The following is a 5,950-nucleotide window of genomic DNA, read 5'->3' on the forward strand; positions in this document are numbered from 1 at the left end:
GTGGGTGGTGGGTGGGCAGCGAATTTCTTCGTCATCCGCATCCCATTCTAGCCGGACCTAGTTCGCCCAAGGTTCTCCTAATAAGGAGAGAGACCTTAATGAATTTAGCACATAACCGAAAGGCGAGTGATCAAAGATATCCGCGGAGGTGAACTCCATGATCGGCGCCCAATCGGATTCGACAGGCATAGATGCAGGCGGCTCGGAGTCCATGGCTGGAGACGAATCCAGTGGTTCGGCAACACGGCTCTCGTAAGGGGTGAAGTCAGTATCCGGCTCCATCGCCACTGAGAGTGCGGCCTCCATGGCGGGGTCTATCCCCCCATCCTCGGATTGCGCACTTTGCTCCGGATTGAAGGCCGGAGTAGTTGAAGGTGTGATCTCCCGAACACTGTCCGACGACAGAGCTAAATCATGCTCGTCGTGCGACGCACCTGACATGGGCTCGAATCCGTCGAAGATCAAGTCTCCGCGGATATCGGCAGTGTAGTTTAAGTTTCCGAACCTGACCTGATGGCTAGGGGCATAGCTCTCGATCTGCTCTAGATGGCCACACGAGTTGGACCGCAGTGCGAATCCGCCGAATACGAGGATCTATCCGGGGAGGAAAACCTCACCCTGGACCGCATCGTTACCGATGATCGAAGGAGACATCAAGCCTTATGGTGACGGCACAGTGGAACTCTCAACGAAAGCACCAATGTCGGTTTCAAAACAGGTGGATCTCGGGTAGGGGGTCCCGAACAGTGCATCTAAGGCGGATGGTAACATGAGGCAGGGGACACGATGTTTACCGAGGTTCGGGCCCTCTTGATGGAGGTAATACCCTATCTCCTGCTTGATTGATCTTGATGATATGAGTATTACAAGAGTTGATCTACCACGAGATCGTAGAGGCTAAACCCTAGAAGCTAGCCTATGGTATGATTGTATGTTATCCTACGGACTAAACCCTCTGGTTTATATAGACATTGGAGGGGGCTAGGGTTACACAAAGTCGGTTACAAGGGAGGAGATATAATATCCGTATTGCCAAGCTTGCCTTCCATGCCAAGGAGATTCCCATCCGGACACGGGACGAAGTCTTCAATCTTGTATCTTCATAGTCCAACAGTCCGGCCAAAGGATATAGTCCGGCTGTACGGAGACCCCCTAATCCAGGACTCCCTCAATGGTGCTAAAATCTTTCACAAAGCAACGATAGAAATCCGCAATGCCAAAAAAGCTACGCACTTGATGCAAGTTGGCTGGTTGTGGCCAAGTTTTAATAGCATTGATCTTGGAGTCATCAACATGAACACCCTTAGAAGAAACAACAAAACCCAAGAAAACGAGCTTATCGACGTCGAAAAGGAACTTTTCCATGTTAGCAAAGAGATGCTCATTTCGAGGAGTTTGCAAAATGGTTCGAACATGGGTGACATGATCTGGAAGAGATTTTCTATAAACAAGGATATTGTCGAAGTAGACCACAACAAACACACCGATGTAAGGGCGAAAGACATGATTCATAAGACGCATAAATGTACCCGGTACTTCCGATAGACCCATATGCATGACTAACCACTCATACAACCCAAACTTGGTTTTGAAAGAGGTTTTCCATTGAGCACCCTCTTGTATGCAGATTTGATAGTAACCACTCTTAAGATCAATTTTGGAAAATATAGCGGCACCACTAAGTTCATCAAGCATATTATCAAGGCGTGGAATGGGATACCTATAGAGAATGATGATAGCATTGATAGGTCTACAATCGGAGCACATGCGAAAGCTACCGTCTCGTTTTGGCGCAAGAATGACCGGGACGGCACAAGGGCTCAAACTTTCACGCACATGTCCATGGTCTATGAGATGCTTTACTTGCCTTTGTATTTCTTTGGTTTCTTTGGGGTTGACGCAATATGGAGCTTTGTTCGGAAGTGGTGCTCCGGGGATGAGGTCGATGCGATGCTCGATGCCTCGTAGTGGAGGTAGTGCCAGAGGTAGCTCGTCGGGGAAAACGTCTTCAAATTCCTGCAAAAGAGAAAATAACACTAAAGGTAGAGCGTGAGAGGTGTTAGCTTGTGTTGTATTGTCCTTGCACACAAGGACATAGTGTATCACACTAGTTGGGTTCTAACACACTCCTCTTATCTCACTTTTGTTAGCAAATAGGACTAAGTTCTTCTTTTCGCTCATCATGGAGGCGCTCACTCTCTTTTTGGTGGCTCACTCTCTCACTATTGTCTCCACGATAGGTGGCTTGCTTGTCGGTGATCACTTGGCTTGGAGACATGGGGTGAAGTACATACTCCTTTCCTTTCATCTTGAAGATGTAGTGATTCATTCAGCCGTTGTGGATGACACCTCGATCAAATTGCCATGGCATCCAAGAAGAAGGTGGCGAACGGTCATCGGAACGACGTCACACTCCAAAGTGTCTTCGTACGCACCAATTTTGAAGGATACTTGTACTCGATGCTCGACTTTGAGAGTGCTGGAGTTGCTAAGCCATTGAACTTTGCAGGGATGTGGGTGCTTCGTCTTGGGCAATTGGAGCTTGGAGCAAAGTTCTTCACTTGCGAGGTTATGACAACTCCCTCCATCGATGATGACCTTGACAGATCTTCCATTGTTGCCGGCCTTGGTATGAAAGATATGGCATCTTTGGTCTTATTCTTGGTGATGTTGGAGAGTCAAGATGATGTAGGGTGGAACCCTATTGGCCGATCTTTCACGAAAGGAGCGGATCCCGCGATGAAAACGAAGAACACGAGGAGGGAAACGAGGGAAAACACGGGGGGAAACATAAGAGAAACACTAAACCAACAAGAAATAGTCACACATGTGCTAGATCCTTGAGTACATAAGAGATCACATGGTACACGATGAACTAGGGATGATACAATGGTAGCCGCTCTTCTCCGTGAGGAGGTCTTGAATCCACGAGGGGATCTTCCCTTAGAGGGGTCTTGAATCCAAAGGGATCTTCTCCGAAGAGGGGCCGCTGTCTCTCTCATGTTGTCGTAGGAGATGTAAGTGGGTCCATGGGGATGACCTTGGGATGGTCCACATCATCTCCCCTCCCTTGGGGAAGATCCGTCCTTAGATCAAAATATTAATCACCATGGTAGGGCGAGAGGTCTTTGACATTGAAGATGTCGCTCACATTGTACTTGACGCGCGGGAGGTCGATCTTGTAAGCGTTGTTGTTGTAGCGTGCAAGCACCTTGAAGGGTCCATCCGCTCGAGGTAGAAGCTTGGACCTGCATTCGTTGGGGAAGCGGTCTTTGCGAAGGTGTAGCCACACAAGATCACCAATGTTGAAGACCATGGGGTGCTTGTTGATGTTGAGCTTGGTCGCAAGTTGTTGTACTTGGCGGTCGATAGTATGTCTTGTATCTTCATGCACCTTCTTGAGATGAGTCACACGTGCACTTGCGTCCAAATTGATGTGCTCTTGGAGTGGTAGAGGAAGAATGTCCAATTGTGACAATGGATTGAATCCCTAGACGACCTCGAAGGGGGACTTGCCGGTTGTTGAGTGTTTTGCTCGGTTGTAGGCGAACTCGACAATAGGTAGACACTCCTCCCACTCCTTTGATGTTCTTCTTGATGAGTACTCGAAGTAGAGTGGAGAGTGTGCGGTTGGTCGCCTCCGTTTGGCCATCGGTTTGCGGATGATACGCCGTGGAGAAGAGTACCTTGATTCCGAGCGTGGCGCATAGGGTCTTCCAAAAGTAGCTTAGGAACTTGACGTCGCGGTCCGAGACGATCATCTTTGGCACTCCATGTAGATGCAATATTTCCCTACAAAAGAGATTGGCAACATGTGAAGCATCGTCTATCTTGTTGCAAGGAATGAAATGTGCCATCTTAGAGAAACGGTCCACAACGACAAATACCGAATCCTTTCCATTGCGAGTCCTAGGCAATCCAAGTACAAAATCCATGCTAATGTCTTCCCATGGTTGGTATGGAATTGGGAGGGGCAAGTAAAGGCCAAGAGATTGAGCTTTGCACTTAGCTTGGCGACATGTAGAGTATTGGTTGGTGAAGAGGTTGACATCGCGAAGCATCATGGGACAAAAATAGTGCTTGGAGAGCGTAGCAAGTGTCTTGAGTAGTTGAACTTGCCATTGGATCTTCTTAGGTTCCTCGGGGTGGACACGGTAGGGAACCTTGTTAGGAAGAGGCGCTCCGGGGATGATGTCGATTCGGTGCTTAATGTCTCGTAGAGGAGGTGGACCCAGAGGTAGCTCGTTGCTACCTCTTGAGAACTGCGTTAGTTTTCCCTTGAAGAGGAAAGGACGATGCAACAAAGTAGCGTAAGTATTTCCCTTAGTTTTTGAGAACCAAGGTATCAATCCAGTAGGAGATCATGCTCAAGTCCCACAAACCTACACAAACAAATAAGAACCTCGCAACCAACGCGATAAAGGGGTTGTCAAGCCCTTCACGGTCACTTACGAGAGTGAGATCTGATAGATATGATAAGATAATATTTTTGGTATTTTTATGATAAAGAGAAATAAAGATGCAAAGTAAAATAAACGGCAAAAGAAATAACTAAGTGTTGGAAGATTAATATGATGGAAGATAGACCCGGGGGCCATAGGTTTCACTAGTGGCTTCTCTCAAGAGCATAAGTATTATGGTGGGTAAACGAATTACTGTCGAGCAATTGATAGAATTGAGCATAGTTATGAGAATATCTAGGTATGATCATGTATATAGGCATCACGTCCGAGACGAGTAGACCCAAACTATTCTGCATCTACTACTATTACTCCACACATCGACCGCTATCCAGCAAGCATCTAGAGTATTAAGTTCGTAAGAAGATGTAGAGGGATAAACTCATACAATATGATATAAACCCAATCTTTTTATCCTTGATGGCAACAATACAATACGTGTCAGTTCCCTTTCTGTCACTAGGATGGAGCACCGCAGGATTGAACCCAAAGCTAAGCACTTCTCCCATTGCAAGAAAGATCAATCTAGTAGGCGAAACCAAACTGATAATTCGAAGAGACTTGCAAAGATAAACCAATCATACATAAAAGAATTCAGAGGAGAAACAAATATTGTTCATAGATAGTCTGGATCATAAACCAACAATTCATCGGATCTCGACAAACACACCGGAAAAGAAGATTACATCGAATAGATCTCTAAGAAGATCGAGGAAAACTTTGTATTGAGATCTAAAGAGAGAGAAGAAGCCATCTAGCTACTGGCTATGGACCCGTAGGTCTGAATTAAACAACTCACACATCACCGGAGAGGCCATGGAGTTGATGTAGAGGCCCTCCGTGATCAATGCCCCCTCCGGTGGAGCTCTGGAAAAGGCCCCAAGATGGGATCTCTCAGGTACAGAAGGTTGCAGCGGTGGAATTAGGTTTTCATGGTGCTCCTAGATGTTTGGGGGGTACGTGGATATATATAGGAGGAAGAAGTACGTCGGTGGAGCAACAGAGGGCCCACGAGGGTGGAGGGCGCGCCCAGGGGGTAGGCGTGCCCCCTGCCTCATGCCTTCCTCCCTTGTTTCTTGACGCCCACTCCAAGTCTCCTAGATCACGTTTGTTGCGAAAATCACGTTCCTGAAGGTTTCATTCTGTTTAGACTCTGTTTGATATTCCTTTTCTTCAAAACCCTAAAATAGGCAAAAAAACAACATTTTGGGCTGGGCCTCCGATTAGTCGGTTAGTCCCAAAAATGATATAAAAGTATAAAATAAAGCACATTAACATCCAAAATAGATAAAATAATAGCATGGAGCAATCAAAAATTATAGATACGTTGGAGACATATCAAGCATCCCCAAGCTTAATTCCTGCTCGTCCTCGAGTAGGTAAATGATAAAAGAAGAATTTTTGATGTGGAATGCTTTCTAACATATTTCTCAATGTAATTTTTCTTTATTGTGGCATGAATGTTCAGATCCGAAAGATTCCAGATAAAA

Source organism: Triticum dicoccoides, chromosome 7A, assembly GCF_002162155.2.
Source record: "Triticum dicoccoides isolate Atlit2015 ecotype Zavitan chromosome 7A, WEW_v2.0, whole genome shotgun sequence".
NCBI lineage: Eukaryota > Viridiplantae > Streptophyta > Magnoliopsida > Poales > Poaceae > Triticum > Triticum dicoccoides.